Here is a 15,532-nt window from a genome sequence, read left to right on the forward strand (position 1 = left end):
TAAGTAATTATTTTTTATTATATTTTTTAGAAAAAGGGGCCGTGGGGCCCCGCTGTCATAGGCCCAACTAAAACTAAGCCTAATATAAATTAGTGTAACAAAAAGGCTTGTTTTAACTGGGGATTGGTTCCTAAGCTAGCAAAGGGCCGGCCACACATGGCTGTGGCAAAAGCCAGCCATACACACAACTCACACACACACACGGCGCACACTCATAACTCACGCACACACACGCCACACTGAGGCACTTGGCCATGGCTAGCTTCAGTGTATAGCAGCAGGTAAGCAACGAACAGTGGTAGGGTAGCGCAGCAGCAACGCAGCAGCGAAGAGCAGTAGCAGCAAGCTCGTGGGCAAAGGCGCGCACGCACGAAACGGTCATGGTGCCAGCGGAGGCGGGCAGCAGCGGCAGCAAGCAGCATTAGCAAAAGGTTCCAGGCGCGCACGGCGCACGGACGCAGCAGCAGCCGGCAGCACACAGCGGCGAGCGGGGGCGTGTGAACAGGCGCTGGCCACGGCGGGGCTAGGAGGACGGCTGCACGGCGAGCAGCCGGCGGCGGCGGCGGTAAGCGGCAATACCTGGCAGCAGCACCAACAGCAGGTACACGGTAATAGCAATAGAAGCACAACCACGAGCAGCAGGAGCACATGAGCAAGCATACGCGGACGAGTTCCGGCCATGGTGAGCGGCCACGCGCGTGGAACGGCGTCTACGACGATGGATTCGAAGGGGAAAAATAGGGGGAATCGGAGGAGAAGCTCACTGCGAGCCTGTAGAGGTGCTAAGTGGGCTCGACGACGCCGGAATCGAAGACGAACGGCGTCGGGTCCGAGTTGAAGGCGAGGTCGATGGCGGAGCTGGGGCGGCCTAGCTTGATTCCGTGCACGAGGAGGAGGAAGCAGACGATGGCGGATCCACGGGACATCCCAGCGCGACGTGGGGGCGACGGTGGCCGCGAGGTCGACGGCAACAGCGGCGACGGAGGCGTTCGGGAGTGGGCGGATCTGGCGAGGGGAAAGGGAAGGGGTGTGCTAGGGTTCGGCAAGGGAGGGAGGAGGACGAGGGCGTCCTCTTAACCATAGGGAGGGAGCGAGGATGGCCGCCACGGACCAGGGGCGCCATGGGATGGCCGCCACGATCCCCCCGCCTCCTGTAGCGAGGTTGGGGATGAGGTGTGGGCTGGGCCAATGTTGTTAGACGGGCCAAATTGCATAATGGCACTAGAGCCTATTAGCACATAGTAGTTAGGCCCTTTTTATATTTTTTACTCTGTTGTAGAATATGTTTGCGATATTTTGAGCTGCCAATTGGTCTTTGTAAAAATGTGGAACTTGGCCACATAATTACATTACAATAATTGGCACTACCACAAAAAGTTTGGGAGGAGTTTGAATTGATTTGGATTTTTCACAAATGGAAAAGTATAAGAAAAAGCTGATTTGGAACTGTTTTAATTTCCAAGGGAAATTAAATATCTCAAATGATTTTGAACCATTCATGACAATTAGTTAGTGAATATTTTCAACCCATCGAACATTTTTACTTGACAGTTTGAAGAAATAAGAATTTGACTTGTTTTCGGAATTCGAATTTGACCTGTGTTTGAAACAAGTGAGGTTTAGCAAGAGTAACAGTGGTGACATGGCATCATTAACTGAGGATTATTGTAGCTTAATTATCCGGGCGTCACAATTCTCCTCCACTACAAGAAATCTCGTCCCGAGATTTAGGAGCGGGAGTGAGGGGGAAGAGATTAGGTTACGAGATTCTAACGAATCTTCTCGGTTGTGGTTGCTCTTCTCGAAGAAGTTGACCGCTTCCGTTGATGTCGTCCTTCCTTAGCTTCGAGTTATGAGGATAAGTCATCAGCCTTTCTTGGTGAACTCCATCGTACTTACAAATAGGTAACGGGGCAGATCGGCAACGACAGAATGCTATAAGGGTAATAATCTGGGATTAACCCATGAATGAGCCTATGATTACCTCTCGAGTTGAACAAATAAAACATCTCAAGAGTAAAGTTCGAATGTACAATAAGAAGTTTCAAGTAGCCAGTCAATCATTCAATGCCTAGTCAGAAGGTGAAATAGCTTCAGGGCAACGAGGATAGGTATTGCGCCTCATACCAGATTAGATCACTAGACAGGTGGTCTGTGAATTACTTACGAAGTCAAGCGCGAGGAACAAGCTTGAGAACATGTGGTGTACAGGAGAATCAGGTTTCGATCTTGTGGAACTGTGGGTTATGGGCCCACCATGTGTGTTAAAAGCAGGAAGGACGGTGATGTTTTGCACGATCATGTAAGCAAGGCATGTCAGGGGATAGCCTGTCAGCTATGTCGGCAACAACATCGATACCAGGGGCGAGGGACGAAGAGAACCATTTTCCTGCTCGTTGAACGAGGCAGGCCAATAGGCAAGGTTCTCGTCCATCGATGGCTACCGAAATGTCATCAACAATAGTAACAGGGTCTTGCTGACAGAATTGTACACCGAGGTGTTTACATAAGGAGGAGAATATTGCCGCTTAGATCATATAGATCACAAGACACGTTAAACCAAACAATGGAAAGGCAAATATGATTATCATATTAAACAGAACAATGGAAAGGAAAATGGGTTTAAACACATATTTCAAAGGTATATCCTTCCCAAGGACAAGTAAAGCATGATATCCATGACAGGATATAATGTAGAAAACTCTTTAGGTACGGGAGAGAATTTTCATGACATTACCCATACAGCGGTGTTTGGATAATTGAGGAGGAAACATTTAACATTGGGCTTCAAATGTTCCTGTTGAAAATTGGAGTACCATAGACATGCTTTGAGATAGCATTGACATGGTCAACAGGTGAAGATCAGACTTTGGAGACAAAAAGGATCCATCAGGAACAACTTATAGAATAAGTCTTACAATTTCCTCATGGAAGAATGACTAACCTTGCCAAAAGGAAACTATAACAATAGGTCCTCCGGTCAGGTGTGCTAGGCACGACATCCTTGATATAAAAGATGGTAATACTCCAAGGTAAAGAAGAACAAATGTTGGATAGCAAGGATCTCCAAGTATAACTCAAAACACGAATACGTTTGTGTTGGAGAGAAGTCAATAAGGTGGTCGATGATAACACAGATCATCGAGGGCAAGGATGGTATTTCTCATAATGAACTCAATTGACATCCTGGAAGAGTTCAGAATGTCGATGATGATCACGACACAATTGTTGAGAGATTCCATGCAAATGTAATCGGTCGGCGATGACATCAAGCCAAAGGAATGATGAAGCGAAAGGTTATTGAACCCAAGGGTATGACACAAACTCGAAACCAAGCTCGTTGTTTAAGGAAAAATGGTATGATGAGGAAGATCGTCATAAGCTTAGCTCATCGCCGAAAGTTGTGCTCCAGGAATAAGGACCAGGTAGCACAGTTAAAATCATCACAGTAATGATATAGCCAAATAGGGTAGGTAGGACGTGATCGGGTACAAACTCGTAAGCAAAGAAGATTTATAATAGTTGTTGAACTGTAGCGTGGACTCGGTTCAGTTATCGGTCTTTGAGTGTTTAATAACTCAGAGCCCGTGAAAAATTGGAATCAGTGAGAATGTAGTACTCGATGAAGAACTCATAAGAGGTTATGTAGTACTTGATATTATCGAGGTACCATGGTGTAATACTCGATGGAAGATCAAAGTAAAGGTTGGACTGGTGTATTGATCTACAGAAGACAAGTGCTTAAACTTGCCCGAGAAATGGGATCAGAGAAGAACATGGTCGGAACCACGATTGCAGAAGGCCAGATCCCAGATATAAGATGAACTTCTACCAAGGGAATAATTAATTAAAGAGAAGCTTTAATGGTAAGATCTACATCAAGTCCATGGGCATGAACACAAAGTTCAAGGTCGACTCCCACTTCTTCAATGCATAACCTTTCATTCATTGCTCTAGGTAAAAATGATTTTTGTGTCAAAACCTACCCGGTGAATTACCAGAGGAGTATGACCCGTGAAAACTTTTGGGTTCACACAGATTAAGGAAGACATAGGTTCAATCCATCGGGGCTTCTTAGAACATATACCATGAACTTCAGGAGTAAATAACACAAGCTCGATAGTAGAGCATGCTTGAGAAAGCAGAGGATACAATTTACCAAAGGCATTATGTATCCGAGGAAAGGCTCACAAGCTTATAGAATATGAAGGAATCTGTCGGATAAAATCCAACAAAGGATCTGGTGGTCCACAAGGGGTCTGATGTGAGCATCGGTACTCAACCCGAGGAAGAAGGAATACAAGGAGATCAGTTTATGGAAACAACTGACTAACTCAAAGTTCAAATGCAAAGGAATTATCAATTCCAAGACAAGGGATTAGAAGCAATGCTCTGATTAGGGATGGATAAGTTGAATACCTTAGGGGTACAATCGACAGCAATTTGATTGGTCGAGATCCAGCTCATGTTTTAAAATAACGTCTGAGCCGGAAAGATAACTTAAAAGGATCAACTGATGATTGCGTGCATTCGCACTCATGTTGAATCAATAGGATCAAAAAGACGATGCCTAAGGGTACTAACGAATATTGCCAGACATATGGAAAGCATCCATAATGCAAGTAGACAAGTATTGCAGAGCAATAACCTACTAAGGATTTTTGGAGGATCGAATAGTATTTCGAAGACCATTGTGAAACACATGAACAACTGGGGGATGAGCGGATACTCGATAAGTGCGAGAATTATCCGTAGGGGTATTCGGGTGACAAAGAACAGCAAGGCAGTAAGCTCAAAGGATTATCAAAACAACGACGAGTATTTCGAGGTATCTTGTAATAACAAGACCAACTGGGAATAAAAGTAAGAACGACAGGTGTAAGTATTTATCCATAGGGATTTTTCGGTGATAGGGAATTGCAAAAGCAACAGGCACAAGGTCTCAAGAAAATATCGGAGAGTATTGTCAGAATCTTCTATTGAAGCAGTCGATCATCCGTAATGAAAGGGTTCTCCGGCAGGAAGTGGTAACGATAGAGTTAGATTTTAGCAAAATCATTTAACCCGAATAGAAGAGTGATCAGTGTCCCAAAGTATAGACAAGGAGTAAAAGATCCAAATACCACCCAAATGGCGACGTGGGCCCGTAAGGCACACAACCATGTTAGTAAAAGTTTTGTAATGTCTAGACTCGACTTTGGCCAAGGAGTGTGGAAGGGGGATTCCTACAGGCAGTCGGCTCTGATACCAACTTGTGACGCCCCCGATTTGACCGTACACTAATCATGCACGCAAATGTGTACGATCAAGATCAAGGACTCACGGGAAGATATCACAACACAACTCTACAAATAAAATAAGTCATACAAGCATCATATTACAAGCCAGGGGCCTCGAGGGCTCGAATACAAGAGCTCGATCATAGACGAGTCAGCGGAAGCAACAATATCTGAGTACAGACATAAGTTAAACAAGTTTGCCTTAAGAAGGCTAGCACAAACTGGGATACAGATCGAAGGAGGCGCAGGCCTCCTGCCTGGGATCCTCCTAACTACTCCTGGTCGTCGTCAGCGGGCAGCACGTAGTAGTAGGCACCTCCGGTGTAGTAGGAGTCGTCGTCGACGGTGGCGTCTGGATCCTGGGCTCCAACATCTGGTTGCGACAACCAGGTAGAAGGGATAGGGGGAAAAGAGGGAGAAAGCAACCGTGAGTACTCATCCAAAGTACTCGCAAGCAAGGAGCTACACTACATATGTATGCATTGGTATCAAATGGAATAAGGCTATCATATGTGGACTGAACTGCAGAATGCCGGAATAAGAGGGGGATAGCTAGTCCTTTCGAAGACTACGCTTCTGGCAGCCGCCGTCTTGCGGCATGTAGAAGAGAGTAGACTGAAGACCTCCAAGTAGCATCGCATAGCATAATCCTAACCGATGATCCTCCCCTCGTCGCCCTGTGAGAGAGCGATCACCGGTTGTATCTGGCACTTGAAAGGGTGTGTTTTATTTAGTATCCGGTTCTAGTTGTCATAAGGTCAAGGTACAACTCCAAGTCGTCCTGTTACCGAAGATCACGGCTATTCGAATAGATTAACTTCCTTGCAGGGGTGCACCACATAACCCAACACGCTCGATCCCATTTGGCCGGACACACTTTCCTGGGTCATGCCCGGCCTCGAAAGATCAACACGTCGCATCCCTACCTAGGCACAACAGAGAGGCCAGCACGCCGGTCTAAACCTAAGCGCACAGGGGTCTGGGCCCATCGCCCATAGCACACCTGCACGTTGCGTACGCGGCCGGAGAGCAGACCTAGCAACCTCCATTACAAAGGAAGTCACGTTACGCGGTCCAACCCGGCGCGCGCCGCTCAGTTGCTGGTGTCACGAAGTGCTTCGGCTGATACCACGACGTCGAGTGCCCATAACTGTCCCCGCGTAGATGGTTAGTGCGTATAAGCCAGTGGCCAGACTCAGATCAAATACCAAGATCTCGTTAAACGTGTTAAGTATCCGCGAACGCCGACCAGGGCCAGGCCCACCTCTCTCCTAGGTGGTCTCAACCTGCCCTGTCGCTCCGCCTCAAAGTAACAGTCGGGGGCCGTCGGGAACCCAGGCCCACCTCTACCGGGATGGAGCCACCTGCCCCTTCAGCCCCCATCTCCGAACAGTATCACAGATAATGTAACTGTGTAAAGTATATCATATATGCCCGTGATCACCTCCCGAAGTGATCACGGCCCAGTAGTATAGCATGGCAGACGGACAAGAGTGTAGGGCCACTGATGGAACACTAGCATCCTATACTAAGCAGTAGGATAGCAGGTAATGGTAACAACAGTAGTAGCAAGGACAGGCTATGCATCAGGATAGGAATAACGGAAAGCAGTAACATGCTACACTACTCTAATGCAAGCAGTATAGAGAAGAGTAGGCGATATCTGGTGATCAAAGGGGGGGCTTGCCTGGTTGCTCTGGCAAGAGAGAGGGGTCGTCAACACCGTAGTCGTACTGGGTAGCAGCGGCGTCGGTCTCGGTGTCTAGCGAGAGAAGAGGGGGAAGAAACAATAAATATAATGCAAACAAATGCATGACGATGCATGACATGTCAAAGCATGATGCTAGGTGTGCCCTAACGCGGTATGAGGTGGTACCGGTGAAGGGGGAAGACATCCGGGAAAGTATTCCCGGTGTTTCGCGTTTTCGGACAGATGAACCGGAGGGGGAAAGTTGCGTGTTCGCTATGCTAGGGATCCGTGGCAGACGAACGGGCTGCGTATCCGGATTCGTCTCGCCGTTCTGAGCAACTTTCATGTATAAAACTTTTTCATCTGAGTTACGGGTTATTTTATATGAATTTTCGAAGTTTAAAACAATTTCTGTAATTATTTTAAAAACTAAAATAGAGTTATTGCATCAACATGATGTCATCATGACATCGGCAGGGTCAACAGTCAACTCTAACCGGGTTGACTGGTCAAAGGGGCCGCAGGGCCCAATCGTCATTGTCTATTTAATTAGTTAACAGTTAATTAGCTAACTAATCAAACTAATTAAGTTAGGTTAATTAATAGGATTCATTAAATTAATTAATTACTAATTAATTATTTAAGTAATTATTTTTTTAATTATATTTTTTTAGAAAAAGGGGCGTGGGGCCCCGCTGTCATAGGCCCAACTAAAACTAAGCCTAATATAAATTAGTGTAACAAAAAGGCTTGTTTTAACTGGGGATTGGTTCCTAAGCTAGCAAAGGGCCGGCCACACATGGCTGTGGCAAAAGCCAGCCATACACACAACTCACACACACACACGGCGCACACTCATAACTCACGCACACACACGCCACACTGAGGCACTTGGCCATGGCTAGCTTCAGTGTATAGCAGCAGGTAAGCAACGAACAGTGGTAGGGTAGCGCAGCAGCAACGCAGCAGCGAAGAGCAGTAGCAGCAAGCTCGCGGGCAAAGGCGCGCACGCACGAAACGGTCCTGGTGCCAGCGGAGGCGGGCAGCAGCGGCAGCAAGCAGCATTAGCAAAAGGTTCCAGGCGCGCACGGCGCACGGACGCAGCAGCAGCCGGCAGCACACAGCGGCGAGCGGGGGCGTGTGAACAGGCGCTGGCCACGGCGGGGCTAGGAGGACGGCTGCACGGCGAGCAGCCGGCGGCGGCGGCGGTAAGCGGCAATACCTGGCAGCAGCACCAACAGCAGGTACACGGTAATAGCAATAGAAGCACAACCACGAGCAGCAGGAGCACATGAGCAAGCATACGCGGACGAGTTCCGGCCATGGTGAGCGGCCACGCGCGTGGAACGGCGTCTACGACGATGGATTCGAAGGGAAAAAATAGGGGGAATCGGAGGAGAAGCTCACTGCGAGCCTGTAGAGGTGCTAAGTGGGCTCGACGACACCGGAATCGAAGACGAACGGCGTCGGGTCCGAGTTGAAGGCGAGGTCGATGGCGGAGCTGGGGCGGCCTAGCTTGATTCCGTGCACGAGGAGGAGGAAGCAGACGATGGCGGATCCACGGGACATCCCAGCGCGACGTGGGGGCGACGGTGGCCGCGAGGTCGACGGCAACAGCGGCGACGGAGGCGTTCGGGAGTGGGCGGATCTGGCGAGGGAAAAGGGAAGGGGTGTGCTAGGGTTCGGCAAGGGAGGGAGGAGGACGAGGGCGTCCTCTTAACCACAGGGAGGGAGCGGGGATGGCCGCCACGGACCAGGGGCGCCATGGGATGGCTGCCACGATCCCCCCGCCTCCTGTAGCGAGGTTGGGGATGAGGTGTGGGCTGGGCCAATGTTGTTAGACGGGCCAAATTGCATAATGGCACTAGAGCCTATTAGCACATAGTAGTTAGGCCCTTTTTATATTTTTTACTCTGTTGCAGAATATGTTTGCGATATTTTGAGCTGCCAATTGATCTTTGTAAAAATGTGGAACTTGGCCACATAATTACATTACAATAATTGGCACTACCACAAAAAGTTTGGGAGGAGTTTGAATTGATTTGGATTTTTCACAAATGGAAAAGTATAAGAAAAAGCTGATTTGGAACTGTTTTAATTTCCAAGGGAAATTAAATATCTCAAATGATTTTGAACCATTCATGACAATTAGTTAGTGAATATTTTCAACCCATCGAACATTTTTACTTGACAGTTTGAAGAAATAATAATTTGACTTGTTTTCGGAATTCGAATTTGACCTGTGTTTGAAACAAGTGAGGTTTAGCAAGAGTAACAGTGGTGACATGGCATCATTAACTGAGGATTATTGTAGCTTAATTATCCGGGCGTCACAATGGCATAATAAGCAAACGTAGAAGTAACTCCCAAAGGTTTCATAATAATACAGGTAATAGGTACTACCTCATCTACTTCCCATCCCACAGTTTAATTAGATCCTAATCATGCAATGTGTGAGGATTGATCTAATGCAATAAAACTGGGTTGTAGAAAAGGTATGATCAAAGTGTGAACTTGCCTGCAATGTTGATGAAGATGATTCGCACTCAAAATCTTGATAGATCTACTCGTCACACTCCGGTCAATCTATCGTAATCAAGCAATAGTAACCACACATAAGCAATCACTAAAAAAATCAGAAAGATCGAAGAAGACGATTCGGAAACATCAAAACCAAGCAAATAACTCTTGCAACATAAAACAATTTCTAACAGTACCAAAATTATGTGAATTTGGCCTTATTAGAATGTTTAGGTCAAGAGCTTCGATTTGCAAAAAGAATCAACTCAAACGGAGTTACAGATAAAAAGATATGATCAAAAGAAGTTTGAATTCAAATCTGATCTAATTCAAATTTTAAAATTTTCAAAAACACGTTTGAGTTGGACTACTGGATAGAGGAGATCATAATGAAGACGTGGGCGTTGGTTTCGTTGGATTTGGACTAACGAGTAAAAAATTATGGCTATTTGAAAAATCAGGGCCAAGCTGTTTTACGGAAGGGAGAAAAAAAATAGCTACGGGCTAGGGTCTAATGTATAAATACGTAGACTAATTGATAATCTAATTATTCTATTGTATTAGTCTAAAAATAATAAACTACGAAAGTATAAGAAGAAAAATAAATAAAGAAAGATACCTTTATAAGGCAGACAAAAGATGACTTTGGAGAGAAGAGAAAATTTCTAGAAGTCGCGCCGGAGAGTAGAAATATTTTTTTTCCTAAATGAATCTAGTCAAACCAAAATATTGATTTAACCCGAATCAGATGATTTTTGGAAGCTCTATGGGTCTATATTTATTGGTGGAAAAGAGACTTAGGGGTCAAAAGCTAGGCAATGTGAGACTAAACGTAGATGTAATTAAACGAAACACAGGAGAAAAAGGCTAACGCCTCGCACGGGCCTAAAGCCCATCGGCCGGCCGCGCGCATACGTGCTGCAGTTTTTTTTTTTTGAAAAATTCGGCCTAAGAAAAAAAAACTGAAAAGACTGGCTGGGCCTGGCCCATATAGGATAAATAAAAAAAAGGACGCTCGCTGGTACTATGATGCGTACCTAGGCGACAGTTAGTTTCAGGCGCGCGCGCAGTTTTTTTTTTAAAACAGAATGCGATAAACTGAAAAACGAAATTAAAATAAAACTTTATATAGGCATATTATATATAAAAATTTTCAGAAAAAGATTTTCTACGACATGAACATTTTTCTAGCATTAAATAAGATACACACAAATTCTAATAATTTAAAGAGTGCTACTGGTCTATTAAAAACCAACAAAAATCATTTTAAAAATACCAAAATGAATTCAAATTTATTTCTCTCCAATTTCTGTTGTAGGGAATCATGTTACCCTATTTTCCATATAATTTATTTTTGGAGAAAAATAATTTGAATAAAACTCAAATAACTCCAAATTGGAAATAAATTCAAAGGGGCTTTGAATTTAATCCTTTTGAAACTCCCAACTCATACTTCATATAATTTGAAGAAGTCATTTTATCTTCTCTTGTGAAAATCATTGAGTTGCATAAAGTTTCAGAATTTGAAAATAGTCCCAAATGAAATTTAAATATTTTTCAAATACCCTTTTCATTTAAATAATGGAAGAAGTCATGTCATCTTCTCTCCAGGGTTTTGTGATGAAAAGAGTTTGAATTCATGGAGATCAGAAAGCAAAAATATGAAAGTTTGGGAAAGTCCTTTTATTCCCTCTCATTTAACTTTCAAAAGTTTCGAATTCACTCACTTTCAGACAATCAATCAAACAACAGTCAATCTATCTATTTGTTTATAACATTCCAAAATTTAGAATTTTGGGATGTTACAAACCTACCACCCTTAAAACGAATCTCGTCCTCAAGATTCGGAGAGGCTAGCAAGAAAAAGGTTAGGGTTTGGGGGTCTCCTCAAATTCCATCAATCATCACCGGGGTCTGGGGTGCTACCACCCTTAGAAGCATGGTTACGGTTCTATCAAAACTCATATACTCCATCCTTATTCTTGACAGTGTCGGTCTTCTCAGATCCTCGAGAAAATTCCTTCTCTGGCTCTTCCGGTAGTGGCATAACCTTTTCCTCAATTCTTCTGTCCTTTCCTCTTAGTAAGGTTATTCCGAGATTGGGTCTTCATAGTTGATAGGTCTGGCGCCATTACTAAACAACTATCGATATCTCATGGTGGTCAACAATTTGTGGTTTCTCCTGCAGGAAATGGGTCTGGGTGATCCTCACCGTATAACCTACGGTTGGCAAAAGCTGCCTTGTACAAGGGAAAAATACCTATACCATTCTAAGGCTTAAACAAGGTTTAATATCGTCGTCTCTCTACTATAGGTAAGTCACTCAGATTTACCATCCCATATAGCAAGGCGAATAATAAGAGTAAGTCGGTATGGTGATCAATCCATCCTGCACCCAAATCATTACCCTGTATATGCTTTAGTGAATCTCGCATTCTAACACTCGGTCATCCTCACAAGCATTGCAGAATTTCTCTTGTCGACGAACCAAGTTCGGATAAATCCATAGATTCTGCAAGCCAAACAAACATCTATCGTTCCTTCACAACTCTCAGGTTTTGCATTACTCCTATAAGATCGTCTATCGATAAGGGCATATCCACTTCCAGGGTTTTTCCTTCAGCAAGAGTGTGCTTGCTTCTTGGCAGGTCCTGGGGCCTGTGGGTTATGGCCCATCTCATCACTTGTAGTCCTTGAACTTATCATCGGGCAACTGATCATTATTCCAACTTCCAACTTCCTAGTATTCTTAAATCCATCCAATTGTACTGTCTTCCTTCCGTCTATTGGCACCAAACTAGGACATGATTACTCAGACTCATCATGGAGTTTCCATGGATCCATATTTCCGACATCATACCTCCTTTATATCCAATAGTAATTCATCTCTTCATCCTTGTGGGATATCCCTCATACCGAGATAAAAACTTATACTTATGACGTCCATATTCCACTTCGTGGAACATCATTATCCTTTCCGCGGTCAAGCGTCCTTACAGGGGAATATTGGCCATCTCTGCATGGCACTTCTTCAACTGGGAAACGTGAAACACATCTTGAACTCCTGACAGTCCTTCGGGTAACTCCAACTTGTAGGCCACTTCTCTCATACGCTCCAAAACTCGGTACGGTCCTACAAATCTCGGGGCTAACTTTACCTTAACTCCAATTCGTTTAACTCCTCGCAGAGGGAACACATGAAGACATGCTCTGTCTCCAATTTCATAGACTACCTCCTTGCGTTTTTAAGTCTGCATAACTCTTCTACCTGGACTGAGCTACTTTCAGTCTATCTCGAATCAACTTAACATTCTCTTCCGACTCCTTTGATCACCTTTGGTCCAAACAACTGTCATTCTCCAACTTCATCCCACATACTCTTGGGGCATCACACATATCGAGACAAAACTCGTATTCATTTTGTCCGAAATCCATTACAGGGTACTACCACCCTTAAAATGCACAAATCTTCCATAGACCATATTTCTCTTATCCTCAAAAATGGTCAAAATCCTTCTTCATAGGGTAACAACTCATAAAATCCATATCGGTACCAACGATGCTACTTTATTCATTCTCAAATGATTACCATCTCTCGCTTTTCCATTACATGTCTCAACTCAACACCTCAATATAAAAGAAAAATGTTCTCACTTCTACTACTCCATTTCTTTTGTTGCAAACTCAACTATCTAGCACAAGTTTCCTTCTCCTTGGGGCATTCTCTGGCAAAGTGCCCTGCTCCATTACAACGAAAACATATCACTTCTGACAAGTCTCGGGGTTTCCTTTTTGGGCAACTGTTGAGGTAGTGCCCTGACTCCTTGCACCTATAACAGGTGATATGACTCAGGTCCTTCCTGGAATCCAATCTGCTTCTCTTCCTAGACCTTTCCATGCCAATCATGGCTTCTATTTCCTGTGGGTCATATTCTACTTCCTCTGTCGGGAATTCTACTAGATCCCCATTCAAACAATTTTGGGAGATGTGTCCTTCTTCTCCACATGAATAGCAAGACTTAGTGCAGGGTTTACTCGGGTCTTCTTTAGGTGTGTCCTCCATCCAGCTTCTTCTAAAATTTCCATGAGGGCTCCTTTCATTTCTTCTTTCTTCTGTTGGATGGTTCGTTGTACCATGGGGTAAATGTGACACTGAGCAGGATAGTGGGTAGTCCCTTCACACAAGAAACAAGTAATCTGCCTAGTTGGGCATTCTTCAACTGGGTGACTTCCTTCACAATAGTGCATTCATCCTTGTGTTCTTTATGGGTATGTCCTATTTCTCCATAAATCTTGCATGCACAAGGTTTCTTCATATCCTTTCCATAAGGCTTCAACTTCTGGGACACAAGTCGAGACTTTGGCAGAGTCAACTTAAATCTTTCCAAGTGGTTACTCCTTGCCATCCATTGATGGTTTGGTACATCCTCCACCAAGTAGCAGCACCTCTTTCAAAGCATTGAAGAGCATGCTTGGCCATATCCTTTCCGACTATAGGGTTGTTCTCCATATGATCTTCCATGTTCTGAATCCATCGGTTTGTCTCCAATTGACTCATTGGTCCCAAAAATACAAGCTCATCTCCATTCATCCTCTATTGGGTCCATGAGTTTTGGGGTGAGATAAGAGAGATAGAGAGGGATACACACAATACAAACAAAAGTTTTGAAAAGACAGATTTTTGTTGTGGCTGTCGAAAAACATCAAACAAATGACAGCTCACAAACGTCGCATCTAACGTAGGTATATAACGGGAGTTTGGTCTTCTAAAGGTCAATACATCTTCAACGTCTCCAAACTCTTCAAGCCTTGTTTATGTATCCAATGGCTTCTCCCGGTCATACTTGTCTTTCTCAAGTTCTTTTGCCAGATCAACTCTGTTGACGCGAAGTCTCTTGTGACGTCCTTTAATATTCCGGAGTTGCATTTTAAACTTCTGGCTCCTTCACATGAACCATGGTCATACTGTCCTTCAATTCCTGACAATTCTCCGGTATCTCGAGGTTGTAGCTCCTCCAGCTTGGCTACTCTCATCTTCAGGATCCTGAGTTCCTCACGAAATGCTCCTTGTCAAAATACGGCTTCTTGTAGCTTTAAACTTCTTGATGTACTACTCCAGATCTTGGTGATACACCAGCTAAGTTTAAAACTGCATCCTTTGCTGATAGATGATCCATCAGCCTTCTACCATCCAATCCTTCCGAAGGAATGCATGCTTAGCTCAGCTCGGTGACCACAGTATCAATGGTGATGACATCACGGATAACTGTGTTTCTGCTTGTCATTGCCATGAGCTATCTTGCCAGTTGATATATCCTGCCTTAGGGTTTTCTTGACAAAACTTTGAGTTCTCAACTCTCCATGTTTCAGTCTTTCTCCGATACACCTTGATCTCGGGTATTGACAACTTCCATAGTCTGCCAAGTTCCACAATGGTAGCCTTCCTAGGTCATACAAGTCTAGAAGTTTTTACAGGTCCTTCAAATTCTCCTAGTCCTTGGAGTCTTCAACTGTTGTAGTTTCCATTATTCAGATGCACGGTAAAATCTCCTTCATTCCATAGTGGTCGTGGTTCTCTGATATCTTGTACTTCTTGGAGTGGTCTCATCAGTGGAATCTTCGAGTGGTCAAAAGGGGAAAGGGGTATGGTCTAACTAAAAGGGAATATTTGAATAAGCTCAGAAGAGAAGAGAGGTAAAAGATCTTTTTGAAAGAGAAAGTTGTAGAGAAAAGACTTTGCTATGGGCTTGCCAGTTTCTAGGGTCACGTCCTATAGTCAACATGTGCTCTGATACCATCTTGTAGCGACCCGACCCGAATGGGTCAAGTCTTTGTGCTTAAGTGTCATCCCTGGATCGGTATGCTGACACACACAGTACTCGAGGATTTATAACAGAGGTAAATCACATGTAAAAGTAACGTAAATACTATTACCTCAAATCCAAAATAGCGGAAGTAACAAGGTTGTGGATTCCCATCAACACCAACGGCAAAGTTGAGTGTAGAAATCGTAACCCTAACGTATCACTTACTCGTCGTAAGA

The sequence above is a fragment of the Triticum urartu genome, chromosome 7, assembly GCF_003073215.2.
Source record: "Triticum urartu cultivar G1812 chromosome 7, Tu2.1, whole genome shotgun sequence".
NCBI lineage: Eukaryota > Viridiplantae > Streptophyta > Magnoliopsida > Poales > Poaceae > Triticum > Triticum urartu.